General features: G+C 42.6%; 1 protein-coding gene across 16 annotated transcripts in view; it reads right to left on the bottom strand.

Annotated features, from left to right (window-relative positions):
* The window catches only part of LOC111250950 (uncharacterized), an 84280-nt gene that overhangs the window by 17078 nt on the left and 46203 nt on the right, over positions 1-20999 (bottom strand). For 4 of the 16 annotated variants that reach the window (XM_086989261.1, XM_086989274.1, XM_086989262.1 and 1 more), the window contains exons 2-4: positions 3539-3576; positions 2117-2846; positions 99-240 (exon numbers count right to left, since the gene is read on the bottom strand). The exons of 2 other annotated variants lie outside the window; for them this stretch is intronic. The gene's annotated coding sequence lies outside the window, so the exon portion shown is untranslated. Of the gene's footprint in view, positions 1-98; positions 241-2116; positions 2847-3538; positions 3577-4286; positions 4550-4685; positions 4780-5061; positions 5363-20999 lie in introns of those variants that run through there. 10 more of the 16 variants (XM_086989269.1, XM_086989276.1, XM_086989270.1 and 7 more) reach the window with 8 other exon arrangements.

The following is a 20999-nucleotide window of genomic DNA, read 5'->3' as shown; positions in this document are numbered from 1 at the left end:
CAACCAGTATAGACAATTGGTCGGACCTAATCGTCGCTCAACGGTAGGGAATCAGCAGGCGGTATTTTTATGACGGTGATATTCATTTTGTAAATTACCTTGTATTGTTGGCTGTCAACCACTATTGTGACTCTACAAATGTGCCTTGCATGACGAATGAAGAAAGAAGAGCAGCGGAATCCTGGACGGCGAGAACAAAAAGCTTGTTTCATAACGACAGTCGTATGAGTCGGTCATGTGCTGTTTAGTAAACGAGACACAGAGAAGCAAAACGGGTGAGCTGGATTTGATTTTTAACCTACATTTTTATTGAAAATTTTAAATACACTTAGTGGTCATAAAACAGTGAATATGTTATAGCGAAATGTTCATTTCTAATGTAAGTAGGAAGATAATAGCTGTTTGCTACGATCGAATATATTGTAACCATGTTGTTTTTTTTGTACGTATTGCCTCAGCGGCTGGCTGCAATGTTATTAAGTCTTTTGGGGTGACGCGTCAACTTAACTGAATATCGTCTGCAACTTTTCGACGAGACAATCTCTATCAAACCAGTTTTTTTCTTGCTAAAAATGCTCGCGGTCGATCAGTTGCACCAGGAACTGCTCTTCATTTGACCGTTTTCATAACCTAGGTAGGCTACGTAGTCGCAGGAATCGCCTGATACGATATGACAAAGCTATAAAGTGTCTAATTTTGCGTAACACATTACGCTACAGCTACTGCATTGACTCTGAAATCCTGCATTCGGCCAGACATCGACTCGCGTAATCAATACTGTGAGCATTATAAGCCACTGCAAAAGCTCGCTTGTCCAAATGCTGGTCCTAGTGCACTGATAGTCACGGCGCTGTTTATATTGATGTACATAAAAAATTTGCCATTTGACCAGCTGGCTGTGCTCATTTTTTCCATTCCTCTGCCACCTTCGGAATCGAGTGTAGGCAAATCAATACTCGCTCGCTGCTGTTTGGCTTAGCCGTTACGACGTCCTGGAATCGTGATACATCAGTAGAGCAACCGAATAGGCCTCAGTTGTGGTACCTCTTCTTCGTGACGGCGAAGATATATAGAGAGGATGAGACATGCGTGCTTTACAGCCGCACTGCTGTCGACTGCGGGCAATCTCGTACAGGCATACGTGATTACCCCACTTGTTGATTGCAGTTATGCGATTATTTCTCATCAGATGTTGAAGTGAAGATACCAAAAATGTAAAAGCCACTCATGCTAGCAAGATTGAACAATGTTTTTTCTAGCTGTAATCATTTTCGAAGCATAGCGATGAATGCGATTTCTTTCTTAAGGGAACAACAATCCAAGACCCAGGTCGGACCCACAGAGTAACGCCTCCAACTTTATACCGAAAATGGACTACTACTTTTTTCTTTCAATATTAATTTTTTTTGGGTAGTTCACAATTTTCGACACGTTTAGCTTAGTTTTGTTTAGGTCACTTCGAAGTATGTGCTGTAGCAATAGCACCTAGCAGCATAGATCCTTAACCAGACAGCCCTACGAACCAAACAGTTTGCCTCTTTTATATATTTGGAGTCCCCGTATAGTAAAAAAAAATCATTCATGGTGTTACCCTTTTTACGGCTATTCACATTGCAAAGAATGATGATATAACAATTTGAGTAAAATCTGTCAAGTATTTATAAGAAAAACATGATATTTTTTATAAATTTTTTTCTACTTGTATTTCGAACATTCCCAAATTTAATGGGTACAAATATACATGGCCTGATTGCCTGGCACATAAAAGATGGGCAAACGGTCAAATGAGAAAGACATACTAAGAATGGTTTGAAGCAGATACGATTGGCCGGTTTGTACCGCTGTCAGTCTTTGGTTGGATGTGGGCCGCGCTATCAAATACGATGAAGATGAAAGCTCTGTGATGAATCCATTTCGAAATCGCTTTTGTCATGCATAGATTAAAAATGCCAAAATCTTCAAAAATATATGTTTAAGAAAAATAAATGTACAAACAGTTTTCGGCTTCAAGTTAGGAATTCTGCATTTTACGTTCTTCAATTATCTTTTTATTGTTCTCGACATAAATTCAAAAAGCCTATTCTTTAGTATAATCACCCTGTGCGTCTGTATGTACCTCAATGTTTCGAGTTTTACGTCCGGTATCACCGTTAAACGTTCCATAAGACAGACGCTGACTCCCAGCACGGCACGAACTCTGTGTGTCTATACCCGGTTTCGAACCTAGACCACAACGTGTCCCTAAGATTAGCAGGCACGCCTGTATGTACCTACAGCCGATCCAAGTGTTCTAAAGCTATAAATATTGGCTTGAGTATGTAAAAAAAAAAGTATATATATTGCAATATACGACACGGTTTTTGTACTTAACATTTTCATAATGAGTACAGCCATTGGTCGGCATGCTAATGCCCGGCCATCGCCCGGCGACAGCATTACCGATACTTATAAAATTTATTCTCACAATCGCCGTATGTTATTGTATACCTTCCTTTGATGTCCTTAGATTCCGCAGATTTCTGGAAAAGGCAACTTCTTCCTCTGTTCTATACTTTTGAAGATATTTCAAAGCGCAAGTTATTCAATACCCATTGGTGGTTATAAAAACTTCAGCTGCTGTCTTCAAAATCGTACAGAATCTCTATTTATAGGAAATATCGTTCGAGTTTATGAACTAGTGGAAAAAAAACTCCTTGATATTGACTTCTTCTAATGCCGAAAAATTGTCTATATATTTAATCGCGGTGATTGCGTCGGGATATGTCGGTTTTTCTTAGTTGCGCTTCACGTAGCACCTGTCACAGCACTGGCTTGTTCTATGTAGACTATCGACAACGACTCCTCATCTGCAATTTCATAATAACATAGTAATCGGTGATTTAATAAAGGCACTTTAATGGGGAATAAAATCATCATGAGTGAGTCATGCATAAGAAGCTTGATCCTGGATGCGACGTACCATGCACCTGGTTACAACATGACGATTTGAGCGACTCAGCGCCATCTATGCGTAGTTTAACACAGCTACAAAGAGAAACTTTACGTCATCTTTCGGCGATTTGCCCATTAAGGGCAGGACCAAGCAGCCAGCCGAAACGTCGTTTTGTAGTGGCTTGTGCTTTGGTTTGTCACATAAGGCCAAATGGTCCTCAGTCAGCAGTCACCGGTGCTATTTTGGAGTTAAGTAACAAAAGCTCGGTAGCGACTAAAGAAAGATGTGGTTCCTGATGGTAGACACCTTTACCATAGACCTTTTTCATTTTTCCATGATGTAAGGCTACGAAAGGCTTCTATCGCTCAACGAAAGAAGTAGCCCGATAGAAAAAAATTGAATTACAATTTTTTGGGCATGTTTGTGTATAACGTGCCTAGTTACTAGCTTAATTTATGGAGGGGTGTTTGCACCCACGTTTTCCCAACATTTTTGTAAAGTAAAATTGTTCTTATCGAAGTAGTTCAATTGTGGCTCGGCGCATACTTAACAGTATTTTTCTTGTATTGCCTAAAATGAGCAAGTTCAAAAATGGTCCTTACTTACCGTCCCAATGTAAGTCAGACCCATCATGAGGCCGGTACCTGTAACCGAGACGAAAACACTGAATAAGATATGAGACCCCAATTTAGGATATTCCGCTTTTGTTTCATGTTTAACAGAACGACAGTGGCATCCAGCTACATTTACTGACAATGATTAATATAAACAAGGATACTTGCGTCGAGTTCAAAGACAGAATTGATCTAGTGGCACAGTTACATGGGCGGCAACCTTCTCGATAGCTTTCGACAGCCTTTAACAACTATAGCAACAACAACAACAGCAACAATGCCAAAGACAACAACATCTCAGTTGCAGTAAAACGTTGCTAGCTTTGTCAAAAACGTTCGTTCCTGTTTATATTGCGCTCTACACACACACATAAAAAATTACTTGTTGTCGCGCCGCCTAACGTTTTTTCAACCGCTTAATATGGTAGTAATAATAATAATGTGTCTGTAATATTAATAATAACAACATAGGCCTGTTCACATACATACGTTCCGCTTATTCTTTTACAGAAACGGATAGATATCAAGGGTTTAAACGTTGCGAATACGCACGCGCATCGTTGTAGGGCTCAGATAGAAACAGCTTTGTATTAAGCCTATTTTAGAACCATTTCACAGTGTTCCACAGTACAAGTACATGGCGTGCCTTCCATTAAACGAAACTAGCAAGGCCAATATGGACAGAATCAATCAAATGAAACGAATACCAAATTCACATAAATAAAGTTGACGGCACCTACTGAATAAACTTAGAGTTCGACTAACGGTTACATCGTGCTTCATAACATTGGTGTGTATAGTCACTGCGAAAATTTTTATCTAACAATCCTCGGATCCATCCATCCATCCATGCTCGATATCGATTTGGTCGCTATCGCCACTACTCAAGCGTTTGTTGTCGTAGCTCAGAGCAGTTCGTTCGTCAATGACAGCTTTTATCATCATCATTATCTCTTTACTGGTGTTTTATCGCCAGTGACAACTGTGTAACAAAACAAACCGACATTTTCACCCGATGGAGAAGCGCCATATCTGATTTTTAATTGTTACATTCATGTTCTAAAGCTTTGCACATATAATTTTTGTCATGAAAAATCCGTTAGTTCTGTGGCATATCTCCACTACCATTCGAGACTTACCTCTGTTCTGATTTGCGGAACCAGCGAGTGACTAATTCAATCGCGACACGATGCACCGACGCACGTAAACACTATCCATGATATTAAACATGATCTTGATACGAAGTAAACAGAAGCAGACAAAGAATTATTTACAAAAGTCGTGGTAGTTGTAGTAGCGGTGCGAAATAGGACATAACAAAGTAGCAGGTTGAAAGCAACAGAAAAAAACGTCGCTTTCTTTTTCTTGCTTTCTGAAAAAACGTCCCGTGTTTCTTGTCGTCAAAACACAATCTTTAGTCGTCTATATAGGAGCCAGGGGAACTCCTGAATGCCAATAGCGAACCGCTGAGCGTTACACATGCGTTGGACATCTGTTACTAACCAAAAATAATACCTTTGATGTGCGAATAATCATTACGGCAGTTTTTGTTTGATGGGGTTCCGTTGGGGTTCCGCCGCCGCTAGCGCCACCTGCCGCCTTCGTCTATTCGTCGGCCTGGACAAAGCCGAATATGAACGCATCGACAGTTCGGCCAAACAGTGATGACGGCTGCTTCGTCATCATCTAATTCTGGTCAGCATCGATAGCAGCAATATCCGACACAGTAATATCAAATGGTATTGAGAAGTACCACAGGCGTACCGCTGTAAAAACGGCGCCACCGTGTTACTGAAATGATAACAAAAACGATACTTCTATCACTAGCCAAACTGCTACGGCTACCTCAATTGAATGCTGAATCTGGTTACAAGGATACAAACATATTTGAAAGCTGTAGCATCATATGCTTTCTGATCATGTTTGCATGGAGAATGAGTTGATGAGAGCAATATGTTTCGGGGAGTGGCGAAAAGGGAACTTCAGCCAAGCGATACATATGTCCAGGAACTATCGATCGATAAGTATGCGTTTCGAGTGCGTCGGATGGCAAACGGGTGAAGGATAGACAAACCGAGTGTATATGCTCGAACACAACCTAATACATCCAATGTGCTTCAAGTGTTTTTGTTTACGTAATCGTTTCCGTTTGGCAGGTAATGCGTGAAAGCCACGGTAACAAGAAATACGGCAGCTCCATAGAACCAACAGCTGCCGCATCGCTGTCAGTTACGCTCAACCAGACTGCTCCTAGGCTACGTTATAGGAACTCTGTTTGCATCCCGTCGTTGCAGGACAACACCAACGGGACTGTAGAGCTGTTTCTATGACCTAATGAGGGCGTTCTACCTCATACATTGAAATATTAGCACCATTTTTGAGGAAACGCATTGCTAGTCCTCTCAACGCTAGTCATGCTTCTTACAAAGCCACTCCACCGTTATCGTACCTATGACCTTTATCGCTTATGACTTCTAGATACAACGCACAAGCGTCGCGCCGACGCTGAACTACATAAATATCTTCTCCTAACTATATATCAATACCTCCACCTACAGCCTACCTGTGAACTACATAGTTATTATTACATTGTATGTACGGGATATGGCATGAAACTATATAACCGGTGAGGATTCTTGCCCGTCCAGCATTGTTCTCATGGATTAGTGCACTATGTGACGATACGCGATATTTGTCCGTCGATGCATGTGTCGTATACATTTCTGTCAATTTTGCTATTCGTATGTTAAGCTTGGTGTGATGTTAATAGTGTGAAGAGATGCGAGAATCCTGAACCCGTGTCGGTGAGCAATAGGCGCACGAACGCGGTCATCATGTCCTACTTTCCTAGACGACAGGACGCGACGTGTTCTGGTGGATTTCCCTTCGTGTTTAATGTCATTCGTAGAAATACTGGCATGGAAAGATCGTTTCGTGTCACCGTTGTTGCCAGATAGACAGGTACACGTTAGTGGGAAAGAAGATTTTTGGAACACACAGTAAGACGTTCTATTTTATGAAGAAAAAATCGCATCGTGTGACAAACTGTTAGTCATTTTTTTGTCGCCGCTGCTATTATTATTGTGGTCTATGTTGCCGACGATTCTTCCGACGCCGCTAAATATTCTATAATCACGTGTTTACATAGATTGACTCTTCACATCAATATATTTACATCCTGTCACGTTTTGCCAATGTGCGATGTCACCGAGTGGGTCACTCAATCAGATGATTACGTACAAAATTTAGGTGCGATTCCCCATGAGGTCTACATAGCCATCCATTCAACGATAATAGCCATATCCTGCCATCCTGTTTCCTGCTAATATCTTGAAGACCCTCGAGCGCTTCAACGGTCATTACTGCACTGATGCCATGAGATGGTGGCCACTCCTATCAACGCGGCGGCGCTGCCGGCAGGCGTCTACCTACTGTGATTCTCCAATGCAGCCGAGCTAAACCACGGTGACCTGAACGTCACACATAACCTGAACGTACACGTTTACCGCACGTTACACCAGCCCACCAACAACGGTGCGCCAAAGAGTCTGACAATTTTGTTTGTTATACAACGCATCACCGCCTACTTTGGCTACAACCACGCCAGCCCGGAAGCGTGACAATCTGCTAGCAGCGGTCCCCTCACAACTACTCGACCAGCCAGACCGACAACATAATAGCAAGCCTATCAACCAGTAAATACGTCGTGAGATTCATCGTTATATTTTTTGTGCGCACGGGATTTTTGTTGTGCGTAAAGCGAGGGGATACTCCGAGAACTGGCAGCAGTAGAAACGAATGCCCGCGGCAAAAAGTTGCCAGCAAGGCGTTGCCCCTGTTACCGGTTAGCAGCAGAGCAAAAACGTCCGCGGCCAATGCACTCTGTGTATGTACAGTATCACTACCAACCCTCCTATTCCCTGGAATCGACCGTTCCGGTACGGTATTTTGCTTTTGATGCCCCTGTTGTCCATCGACGCTTCGCAGCCATTTATCGATGACAGTCTCGTAAATGTTGTACTCATCAGTCGTATTGGATTATTCCCTATTTAGCTAATTTTTTTCCTTCAATCATCACTATTCCCTTCCTCCATCGTCGACGCGTTTGTAGATATCGTGCGATATACACTATCCCCGCAGACGCAACGAAGTGGGGGTGTCGACCCTAATGACACGACGTTTCAATGGCAAAGCAAGCGGGGTAATATGGGCCATGTCGTGCTCAGCCGTACTCATCATTTCGCGGAAAAAACAACGCTTCGCCTCTACGTATTTCACTAGCCAGTTTTATTGTTGTATGTCAATTCGCGCGTAACGCCAAGCATTGAAGTGTGTTGAGGAAGTCGCGGCTGTTGTTGTTGTTGATGTTCCTAACCACAACTGTCGTGTAAGGTCGTACTTTACCATGTATAGTGTGGGCGTCCCGGTGATCGACGTCAATTTTGTGCTTGTTCGCCCAATCCCATTGCGTTCCTCGATACAACGATTTGCGTGCCGCTATTTTGTTTGCGACTATGTCACGCGTTGTTCGAACAAAGCACGAAGATGGCAAAGGAACGAAGCAGGACAAAGCGAGAGAGAAGTATGAGCGAAATCATCATTGATGGCTTCGTCATTCATTTTTTTGGTCCGCTGGGTCCAAAAGGTTCGAGACCTTTGATATTCGACCCGAACAAGCTATAACCGGCGATCATTGTTTGTGCGCTTCTTTTACGTTGATGTTTGTCGCTCAGTGTGTACGTTCATAGACCGATATATCTGTATATGAAAGAGCACCGCTGACACTCTCTGGTATTTGCCTTGTCCACCATTCCAATGCTGTTCGTCTCGAAAGCCGCTAAGATATCCTTTTAACTGGATGGCTTAATGTACGCTCTTCTTTACCATCCAATGCGTCTATTTGATTGCTTGGACCTTTTCTGTTCCACGCATCTATATATGCCCGCCACAACAATTTGGCGCTCACTTCTAGTTAGTACCGTCATGAGCTTGTGGGTTGATATGCAATGTTTTTCAAGATGGGCGGCAGTAGCGTATACGGCCTATATTATAGATACAGCTCTAAGTATTACCGGAATGCGATAGACGGTGTAATCATTGATTGCATATTGCGAAGTATTCGTGTCCGGTGTTATTCTCGCTATATGCTGTATCTGTTGAAGAACCGCCTCCTTTTTGTGAAGCAACCCCTTCGAACAGGTTCGCCTTTAGGCCAACTTGTCCTTTTTTTTTTAGCAATAGAGCAACAACATATCACAAACACGCTGCCGTTATTGTGATGGGCACCGTTACTCTCGCCTGGCGCACGCGAGTCCTGTTTCATTATTTCATTACATCTTTATGATAGGCGCATCGGTACCGTGAGCCGAGTCTTGGCTATTATCATGTACATACATATACAATATATTCATTGTGTACATCTAACCTGATTTATACACGGTGATCGTGTGCCGACAAAAAAGGAGTAGGAAAATCCACAGTGATATTTCTTCCTTAGGACAGTCCTGGCTTGAGACAGCATGTATGTCTATGGTTGGTGATTGCACTCGATCAACGAAGTGAATAGCGGAGAAATACCAGGACCGTATGAGGCTTTTGCCGTTGTACGTTTCCCTATACTGTCATTACCGGGGTACCGGGGCACCGGGGGAAACCAAGCTACGACTCTAACCCACTATCACAGATAGTCCACTTTCGTATAATTCTGCCTCTTCGCCCATACAGATACATGTTGCACTACAGCAGCTACTGCTAACACAACGAATTATCAGCCGTGCCCCTTTCTTTGTGTGTGTGCGTGTGTATCTGTATATTTATTAATAAAACAAACCCGCGTTATTTTTGTACATGTGTATATGTCTATGTAGGACTAGAAAAAAGGGGAGAACCAGGAACGGAGATTATTGGCGATAATACTAATGACAGTAGTTGCATGCTGAAACTGATATAATCTTCATCATTCGCAGTCTGGATATTTGATTGTCAGGAAATTCTAATAATAATAATAGATGGGCACGAAACAAAAAAAAAAAATAGGCCAGAAGCCTGATGTTGTGAGTTTGCAAGCGAAAAAGAAGAAAAATATAGATTATTAAGATGTTTCTGCTACCAAGAATTTTCGATGCTGTGTAAAGACTCATTTTTTAATGAAGAAATATCGCCATATCGTGTCCCACCCGACTTTCTTTTCACAATTTTTTTGTCCGCCAATGAGTGTAGGCACCTTCCCATACAGCTCAGTTACAGGACAGTTAGACGTCTATGTAACTCGATGGAGCGGCTTCAGTTTTAAACTTCTCAAAGGTATGCCACGTGTAGAAGTTGCGTCCAGTAAGATAAATTTATAATGTTGACCTGATTACTAGCGACTTGCGCACTCCCCGTAGCTATCGTCAGTTCTCGTTTACGCCATTATACTTATGCACATGCGCGAATTTTCTATCTGACTAGTCGGTGTTCGCAGATGTTGTGTCTTCATTCGAACAGACGTTATATTCCTGAGCTATGTGTAACAAACACATCAGAATGTACGCCGTACAAAGCGTCCATAGACTACAGAAGACGGACGTCTGATGCAGACGGTATCAGACAGCACCAGTTGTCAATCGTCCCGAACGTTTTACTATGTCCAGTTACACCGGTTAATACGCTGAAGTCGTATAACGCTATGAAAGCAATTGTTAAAGATGGACGATTATGGCTTCTGCTGCGTTTGCTGTTCCTGGCCATTTTCCATACGATCGAGACAAAGACGGAGAATTGAACCGCAACGATCAACACCAAACAAACAAGAAACTAGCAATAACAAAAAAAAAATAAGCAGAAACAATAAAGACAACTCCACGTTATTTATAGCAGCAGCATCGATATTAGTCAAAAAAAAAACGGTCCTTAGTAACTCTTCGGTGAGCGGCCCCGTTCCTATCGCTGGCCGCGTCGCCGAAACTGGTCACTGCGGGCCACTCACTTGGCTGGGGCACCGGAGTTACTTGCGACCGACTATGACGTATTCGCCCGCCGACAGCAGACTCTGACGTTCGAATACAGCGGCTGCTATGGTCCAACTGCATAATAGCAGCGACAGAAGCAACAGTGAGTTCACGCTCGCGTGTAGACCTCGCGCAAGTTTCTGCAGAATGGCTTTCACTGGTCTGCCATAGCGGTGACGACAGAAAACGGACACTGACGTACATAATCAGCAATGAATCGCGATGATAAACTCGCTTATGGGGAGCACGTAAACGCTCGTAGTAGTCTCTGCAGCAGTGATAGTAGTAGGACCCGTGTTGTGAGTAGAGACGAGAATGGAGGAAAGACGAGCTGACTTCATGATCGCGTCGATGACAAAGATCATGATGGTGATGGCTATGATGGCGGTCGCTACGGCGACTGTCCATCGTCGGATTAGACCCGTACAGATAAATAGCCAGCCGAGAGTTTCCCCGCTACTTTGTTGGCCCCAAGCTAAAATAATGCGAACAACGTATCATTAAACGAAACGACGATGACCACCGCAGAAATAACCATAGCAACAAGAGCAGCAGCGGAGGCGTGCATCTGCTGTAGAGATAAATGATGGATGATTCCTTACTCTCTGTAGGAATAAACGACTAAAAACATCAATGCTCAAACGAAATAAAATTTACCTGTTGTAGTTGCCTGGACTGAGTCCATGCAGAGTCCAATGGCAAAGCGACCTTCTACATGAAGCCGCTCTCATATACACATGTTTGTTTATATACATACACATATTGTGTGTGGGTGCATTTTAAGCTCGATCAACAAAGAACGCCGCAACGGAAGGAACAGCCGGAAATAATGACAATCGCTTCGTGATGATTGGGTGATGTGCAGTGCAAAAAAAGCAGCGGCGTATGCCAAGATATGGCATGCAGACGAAGAAAAGGGAGATATTGTGCAGCTATAAATTGATTGTGTGAAGTTTGCATTTTGAATAGTGAATGTCCTCCTTTTTTGTCCTACATATCTTTTGGACAGATAGGCACAAGCGTTTTTGTATGGCTCTATCGAAGGTACGACTGTAGCAAACCAAGACGCAATTTTTCAGATGTAGAGAACTCAACCGTAATAAAATACGGCATATCTTAACAGATGCAATCCCGTGGAAGTACGAGTTGATTTCCTGTCAGGGAATGTACGCTAACTAGAACCAACAAAATGAAATACAAACAAAAACTTTCAGCGTTATTTCAGTTCAGATAAGTGTCTCTTTGTGCTCGGAATCGATACCTTTTGTTTATCTATCTGAATTTGACGTTTAGCTTGGTAAACAGCTAGAAAAAACATTGTTTTGAGCTTTCCAGGGCCAGCTTAAATATATTATAGATAGGGATGAGCCTTGTTGCCATCACAGGTCGTCCCAATTCGACCAGTAACGAGACTGAATTGCAACATCAACATAGTAGCCCTCACATTGAATTTCAAACGATAATCCTACATTTATTCAGTCGCCCGCCTCGACGTAACTCAAAGCTGTGGCCTAATATTACTTTGCTTATAAAGGCACCGGTTGTCCTGTTTATATCAGTCTCACAGACAAACCGACGGAATCGCTGATCGGGTAGTCTGAGAATGTTTACTTACAATTTTCGGAAGCTTTTTCAGAGTGAAGCGGCAAGCTGACGGCGAACATTGTCAGTTGTCGTGGACGAAACACATCATCCAAGAAGTGCCGATTCTAAGTTAAAAAAACCAACGAAGACTCAAAAAAAGCGGGAGAAAATCAAGTTGGAACCCGCACGTCTAAGAAAACCGAAGATGATCAGTTGTTAGGTAGTGTGAGCCGTCTGCTGGCGACTAATATAGCAGTCAGTAGCGCAGTGGACACGGCCTCTCCATTTTCCCTGTATGTCGTTTCTGTTATGGGTTTTGTTAGTGAGACCAGCCTTGGTATGCCAATAACTACAAAAGCTATTACGCGGCAGCGGCGTTGCTATTATGCAATTCTGCCGCGACCAGCAGTGGCTGCGTCTAGCGGGCAAATGGAGCAGCACTCGAACACGAGCCGGCTTTAGCGGCGTCTTTAAGGAGGATTTAAACCCTGAAACCGTTCGTGACCAGCAGACTCACGTCATTAGTATTCATCAGTAATCGCAATAACGATGGCTATAACGAGGTAAAATAATGACGTAATCGTGCCGTTATCAGGAGTGTCAGGTGCAGGTGTGCCAGCGCCTATCCCATGTGTGGCATAGGTAACGACGAGATAGGGCACCTCACAAAAAAATTGCTTAACGACGGTTTACGAAACTCTTCTCAGTTTTGTTCAGGTACCAAAGGATTTGGCCAAAATCTATACGAAATCCAGATGGCGTTCCTGAATCTTGGCCATTACCATTCAGTAGAAGAATAATTAGGCAGATTGGATTGCTGACTCTGGCGCTTAAGGTTAAAGTAAAGTTTTCATTGAAGGTAGCAGCAAAACGGATTACGTAGAAAAGTTGTGTCGATTCGAATTTACTATTTAGTAATTTTATCAACAGGCGTGACGGGTGTTCCCATAGATGACAACTTTTCTCCGAAATCAAAGGAATCATGATTTGCATTCAATTAACTGCATTCAGATAAAACTTATGTTGAAGACAAGTAATCACAGTGAAGTCACCAACATTATCCGCTTGCTCCAAGTATGAGAAACCCCGACGAGGGATGCTTGGCCATTTTGGAAGAGCATTTTCCTGGCCACATCTCTATACGCATCGGCATAGACTTAGAATAGAATAAAAATGTTCCTATTCTTTTGTCAAGTCGTAGATTTTCTAAGGGTTTTAAACAAAATGTTGATCGAAGAGTTGTGATCCAGTTGTGGCCGTCGGCCTTGGCCTAATCCAGCACACGCTGCATTAAGCAATAGTGCAATTTAAAGCAGAACTACTATAGTAACTATACATTGAAGCCTTTCGCTTAAGTGAATTATTAGCAGGATCAGTTAAATGATCGAATCCTTGCCAAACGGTTCCCGATCACCGCAATACTGCTGTCTTGTAGCGTAGCGTATCAGAACTTCTCTCGATTCGATAAAAGATTTAACTTAGCAGTTGGTAAGCGTGTTCGAATCTACATAAAAACCTCCTCACTTTAATTTCATTTTCGCGTCTATTGTATTTGAAATAGTAGTGCGTTACTTTACGCTGAACCCGCCTTGAGCCAGCCAGATGAGATCGATATACAGCTGCTACACGATGTTAAACCGCGTAAGTTAACCATATAATGTCATAACTACTGATCACACAAAAAAAGAACGTAATTTCTTTCCTAATTCAGTTACAAAATCAGCAAAAACGCCGTGACAATATAACGCTTTTTATTGGGTATTACTACCATTCACTGCTTACAAAAGCATTTTTTTAAAAATCGTTGTGCTTTAACCTGTTGATATTGTCCAGGCAACAAAAACAGAAAACATTATGTTGCGGGATAGGGACACTGTAGCATTTATGAGTGCGGCCAAAAGCTGATGTACGACATACTTGCACGTAAGGCCAGAACGTTCATCCGGTTTCGAGCGAAAATTAAGTCTAAACGTGAAAAATCGCATTAGGTTTATTAAATAGTGCAGTACTCCGAGCCATTGTCTGCAACATTAAACGAACAATAGCCAGTTACACACAACTAAACGGCCTAATCGTTTCGTAGCAGCTTATCCTCTTCGTGCACCCGTAGCCGATGTGTGTCCCTGTGAATACTGCATGCGAGCGCAGTACCACTCATCGCGTTTGTTGCAGCCTGCTGTTTATGGCTGAGCTAACGCGTAAGGCTTCCTTTACTGATTCGAGTATCATTTTTGTTCGAATTTACCACTCGAGGATATAATAGCTCAGTGTGAACCGTTTGTTTCAAGGATGTCTGATCGCATTCCGAACCACCAGGTTTCTAGAAGGAGAAATACTTTTTCATCCCTTTGCCTCTGCAAAAGGCGTACATCTATTTTTCGTTTTCGAACTTGCCCACATCAGCAATTCGTATCTTGATTATCTGTTGTCTTTTTTCTATCTGGAGGGCAAGATCTGTCGATCTCTTAACGACTGATTGATTAATCGGAACAGAGCGTTGTACTCATGCTGGACGCGTCACACAACTCTGATTCCCGCTGAGGCGAAAATACAAGCGACAATCGAAAGACATCCAAATATAGATGCATATATGTGCTTTTTCATCCAGCACCAAGTACGATATTCCGTTTTCTCTGGAAAAAGTAATTTTATTTATTTGTCTGCATCGATTTGTGTCGGGTAACTATTAATCCGTGTGTTTAGATCAGATTGGATTGTTCGCCATTATCGTTTCTTTATTCCTAGATTCGATAGCCGCCGCTCCATTTGATACGCTGTCTTGTAATCGATCATTGGAATCGGTTCGCCTCGATCCAGACCGTGATCCGTCGACGATCAACGGCAGGTGACCGCGTTCATTTCACAGACGAACGCGCTGTATGGCCTTCTTCCAATGGAAGGGAGAACATAACGGCGATAATGGCAATATAATATTTGTGACGACCATTGTCGCTATTGGCCATTTTTACAAACTAGATTAATTAACTATATTTTTGTTCGCCACCATCTTCCGGAAACGTGGGCACGAACGTTGGGTTTGACATGCTGACCGGCTGAAACAATACATCGAACGACATGTCGTGTATAGCAGATTCGCATTTTTACAAATATCATATTGGAATATCGTATGCGTGAAACACAATACGATTACATATATCACAAATTAATGCTACGTTTGAGTCATCAAGCACGTAATACGTCAGACAGGCACACAGATGGCGTAACAAGTGACGTGACGGTTGAGGCTTCATTGCTGCTGGACAGATTATTATCGCAGGGCTTCGCTATTGCGAAGCACTGGCCGTTGTATGCCTTAAATTTTTATCACAAAAAAAACCGCGTATCCTCCAACGTTGATCGCTTTGCTTACATTGTTCTTTTCTTGAGCAAATTGACAGGGTAATGCTTGATCAGAACGGGAACTCTGTGCATTGTATTCAACACTCCTCTACTCAGCACAGGACGAATATCTTGTCAAATAAGCCACAATACAGCTGGCCGTATTTAGCCAACAATGCTTTGTCATAGAGTCGTTGACGGGACGTCCATCCATATTCTGTAAGAATGCTAGCCCAAGGCTGATACTGACGTTTTCTTCCCAAAAAGTAAGCCCGACTACAGGAGATGGTTCTTCCATAATAACAATATCTAATTTTGACAAACATGGTGCTCTTTTCTTCCACATGTCACAGGTGTGGGGTGCTAAATATCTTCATACTAATGCTTTAAAAGTCTTGTTAGTTACCTGTTTCGCTGAGGGTCGTCCAGCTGAAATTTTCTTAACATTGTACCGCTAGATCAATCTTGGTATTACAGGTACATCCATGAAAACTTTTTTTTTTTCTTCTTATATAATACTCGTATTGGCAGTGTATTATTCCATACAGTGACCTACGAAGCTGATCTATTTTCACTATAATAGACAATTTCTTCTACCGGAGACAATGTACATGTATCTACGAAAAGTATTTGTCCCGAGTAACAGTTCTCAAGTGATATCTATTCTTATGTCTCGTCGAGCCTTATCAATTGTTTGTATCACGCAAATATGTCTGAAGGATTTTCAGTACTTTCAGCCAACCCTCAATCGACCACAATGGCAACCTTTTCCACAATAAAGTGCAATAACAAAAACAATAACAACGAGTTACAAGTTTGTTGTCACCTTAATCATTACGAACGGCGGTTGGGCTATCATCGTCAATCGTTATCATCAGTATTTTGCAATTTCTGTTTCTTCATAAAGCTGCGCATGTTCGCGTCCCTTGATTGGACGATCGAGTGATTGTCCAAAAGTACATCGAGCCAGTACCCGCTGTATCGCGTATTTAATAAAACAATTAAGTAAATTTAATTGTAATGCTGTGATACGGTTGGCTATCTAAAATCTCAACAATGACAAGGCTACACGTGGTCGATGATACGGTAAACAGCAAATCAGCAGATCATAAAACGCCAGAGTATCACTGACGGTTTGTTACCGCATCGGTGAAAGCTAACTACGGAGCAGTCGCAGTAGATAGAGAGGAACGGCAGGAATCGATGTTGCTTCTTGATGAAATGATAATCATGATACTGATAATAATGTCGACAAGCAGAGATCAAAGCTTCTACGAATTCAGAACGTCTAATTTCTAAAAGGAATCTTAACAGCTAGGTAACTAGAAATTATGTTTAATAGTGCCATGCCAAGGGGTTGTTGATAAATTTCTGTGAATCGCATAGCGTAGTTTGAGCTGCTGAAGGGGGCGATCGGCAGCGTAGCCAGAACGGGTAACGAATAGACGAACTGGTAATGCACGAAGAGATGTTGATGCTGATAAACGAGTGACCTGTGACGGCGCTCACGTGTTTACGCATCCTGCACAGACACATCGATGGATCTTTTATAACAAACAGGTAAGTGTGTACGCAAGAATATTGCATCCGGTCGGCTCGTTGGCGCTAGCGCCACAAGGGAATGACGGAAAAGGGCTGTAGGACTTCCTTAACAGACGTCCGCCTCGGACGCGAATCGTACAAAGTGACGGATCCGACACGAAGCAGCACCTTGCATCGGAGAAAAATGTCTACGACGAGCGATGCTGTACAGTTTTGAGGTGTTCCTTCAAACCAACGGGGCATACTTAGGTTCTGCTCCTAAGTTCATACATAGTCTGTGTGATTTACTCGTGTCCACTAACGGTCTTGAGCTCCTCGAACGGCTTACGTGAGCTTTTCATCTCACGACGCATTATACCTTCTGCGTAGTCAGGTAACTGCAATGTATCAAGTGACTGCACCCGTACTGTGATAAGACACCGAAACTCTGTCTCCAAAACCCTCATTCATATATTCATAGTAGTGCTACAACTTGTGTAAACACTCGACGCCCCTCGAAGACGTCCTTACTAATTAAATCAGGAAAACCAATGTAATATTTTTGTTAGTTGATGTAAAAAATGCCGAAAAATTGAATTTAGAAATAGCAAAAAATGGCTCGAAGCGGGAAACACGGAACTGTTCGAAAGAAGCTCCTTTCTTTACTTCCGATTCAAGTCTTCCGATTTATGAATACGTCCAATACAGGTTCGCACAATGTTTTTACGACCGAGCGACGTCTGTGTATCAGAGTTTCCGCCAGTCTGCCGGCGACACGGTCGAGTGAACGGGAAGATGATTCAGCCAGACAGTCTCGATAGTGTTATACCTTAGTCGAGACTCGTCCCAGCTACGGTGAAATAAATCCGTGTAGTTATTAAACGCTTTTGCAGTTTGCCTTTTCCGCTATTGTAGCCGTCACGGTTATCTACTTCACTGCCTATTTTGCTATACTTCGAATATTTACAAATAACGTTGCGTGGCAAGTGTTTCGTTGCTCAAAGTGTGCCCAGCTAGAAGGTCGTGTCAACGAATACAAACTGGCAATAGTTCACTTAATCAATGGGCGCTTATCATTTTTTTTGTTGTATCTTTTGGCAGAACTATAATACTAAGTTCGTCTGTCTCAAAGCGAACCCGTTGTACAGCTTTCATGCTAGGCTTTTACAGTGAATAAATGCAGGTCTGATACGTTCCGTCACTGATGAACGACACAAGAATTTTGTGACGAAAATTTCCTGACGAGGACCAAGTGGAATTGTGGCTTTGAAAACCACACCTTTTCAGTTCGATACTATTGCTAAGCTTAGCATAGCCATGATAGTTGTTGTATGTATTAAAGTGCCCGCCATACGGCATATCGATTTTCTTCTCGTCTTCAAATTAGACGGATAGATAGATAGATTGTAGGATGTAGAACTGCATTAGGTATACAGTTTTGGCCGAATCGAGGGTTTGAGTATTCAGCGATAACTAACTTCACTCCTTCTAGTCTACTAACGTTTCTCGGCTTCGGGCCATATTGCAGAGACATTGCCTTGGTCAAAAAAGCGAACTTGATATGTATATGTGTACAGTGTACACCCCTCGCGTAGCTAAATCGCTGAGCGTCGGACCGACCCGGGCAGCACTCATCGCCCGATCAAATAGTCATGGACGAAACCCCTAGCCTAAACGAAGTAAGAATTTCTATCTTGTTCGTTCCGTCCTGCTCCTGTTCGTGCCGTTCGTATACATAAAAATATGTGTAAATCGCTCCGCTGATTGACGCTGATAATAATGGTATTGTTTTCGGTGCCTGTTACGAAAGACTTACTTTTTCTAATTCTCATTTGGTTTTCCGTTGTTTGTCAGTGCTGTTGTTACTATTGCGTTTCAACTGTCTGAGAGCAGCCGATCGGTACATTTCGGACATATTGGCTACGTATTATCTGACGTGCCCGAGATATAGAGAGTGGCTGGGTAGCAAAAAACACAATTGACATATATGGCAATATGAGCCATACCGATAACGAAAAATGTTGGCCAGTAAAGGTTTTGCGTCCAAAAATGATCTACTAACCAATGCGAATCACGACACAACAAGCCGCATTTAAATTAGTAATAACAACAACAACAAAAAAAACGTCTATATTCTAAAGGACAAGTTGAACAATGTTTACATACACTAGTGCACGAGGCATGCCGTTATCAACTGATACATAGGCGGGGCCCCTTGTTGCCAGTGCACGTAAATAGTGTTTTCATCATTACACTGTACACAAGTTGAAAGCTCGATTATCCAGAATTTCATGCTACGCTTTTCGGTCGCTGCTAACAAAAGTACGTAGTATAAAAATGTCCGCGTGACGCTGACAGCCACCGGCTGATTGTTGTTGTTGTCAATTAGCCGTCGTGTGATACGTTCAACTGTTATAGATGCAAAGAAACAACTATAACATGAGGAAAACAATGTACCATCGAGTCATTTAAGCATTTTGAATGTTTCATTCAGAGGTCGTAGCGTTCTATATATTTTATTTAGAACAATGGGAAAGACGTAACATACACAGTAGTTTTAACGGTTCCGTTTCTACAAGTTATTGCCGAATAGGAGCCATCACCAACATAGATTGACGGTTTTTTCGCAATATTTTACTCGTTCGATTTACTGGCTAACGTCGTCATCGCGCGCATTCATCACAGGTAGCTCGTGCTTGTTCGAACCGACCCGGGCAGCACTCATCGCCCGATCAAATCGTCGGTTTATTCGTATATCGTTTCCGCCATCGGTCACTGTGGTATCCTTGCAGTCGACAAATGACAGTAACGCTAAAGTCGAGATATGCAGTAGCTACTCAAGATCTGAGTAACTTGCGAGCCAATAATTTACCAACGAGGTAACGACTCAAATCAAAACGGGATCTGTCTCTGATCCGCTATAAACGGTGAACATTTTTCAGCAGCGAACCGACGGTCAGGATGTCCTTGAGTTTTCAATGACAAGCAACTGTGATGTAAGAGAAACTGATTTTACCCAAACATTTTTTGGCGCAGATTATTCCACCGTATGCAGGACACTTGTTTTATAATTTTGACAATCAATGTCGTCATTGTTTACAATTAAAGTAGCTTTCCTAACAAAGTCAGGCTTGTCATAGTGTGTGACACAGATATAAGACCACATTGTGCGTCTATCTGCATATGAAGCATGCATAAGCTAGCCCCTGATTATGTGACTGTATTTACGCTGACCCACTGTTAGGTACAATGTCGAATCATTTAAGAAGCACAATGACGTTATTCCTATAAGGCACTGACTGACAATAGACTGCACGTCTGCTATGTCACACGGCATGTAACCACGTTCCGTTCTTGTCTTCGATCATACATACATACACACACACACACACACACACACACTTCACGACGATGAACTATAACAGCATTGAAAATGTGATGGCATCGCCGAGACGTACTGTGTCGTCACAGAGGGGTTGACGAGTCGATCCCGATGCTGTCGCCGAACCCAACAGCAAAGCTTCAAAGGAGATTTTTTCATAGCGACAGTAGTGACAGTTCTATAGTCATGAGCACCCTAGATATTTCGTCTTCTCGCTTCTGTTGACAGTCGTTGACACTTAGTTAGCGAACGCTGATGTTTCGACAAAATCTATATACCTTTTGTGTTGTTTCAGTCTGCCTCATACCAATAGATGCTCGTTGTTATACTTCAGTCCATCACAGTGTCTTTGTTAGTCACGTCAGCTGGCCGCGCATAACGATACTTCAGCCGTCAGGTGCAAACGACCACCAATAGGAGTCCGATGGCTTGGGTCTATTTAGCCTAGCCTCAATAGTGAACCGACGCCACTCTTCGGTCCGAAGCGATAATAGGCGACGGAGACACGCCAACGCAGAAACACACGGACACAAGCGCTATCGCCAACATCAGGCCATACCTTGGACCGGAAACGGCAGCAATTGCCGTTTTTCGGGACAACAAAAGCGACGCTAGAGCCCGGTGAAACGGCTGCTATA

Source organism: Varroa destructor, unplaced genomic scaffold, assembly GCF_002443255.2.
Source record: "Varroa destructor unplaced genomic scaffold, Vdes_3.0 BEIS01000005.1, whole genome shotgun sequence".
Lineage (NCBI taxonomy): Eukaryota > Metazoa > Arthropoda > Arachnida > Mesostigmata > Varroidae > Varroa > Varroa destructor.
Note: the sequence above shows the minus strand (reverse complement) of the source record. Positions and strands in the feature narration are given on the sequence as shown.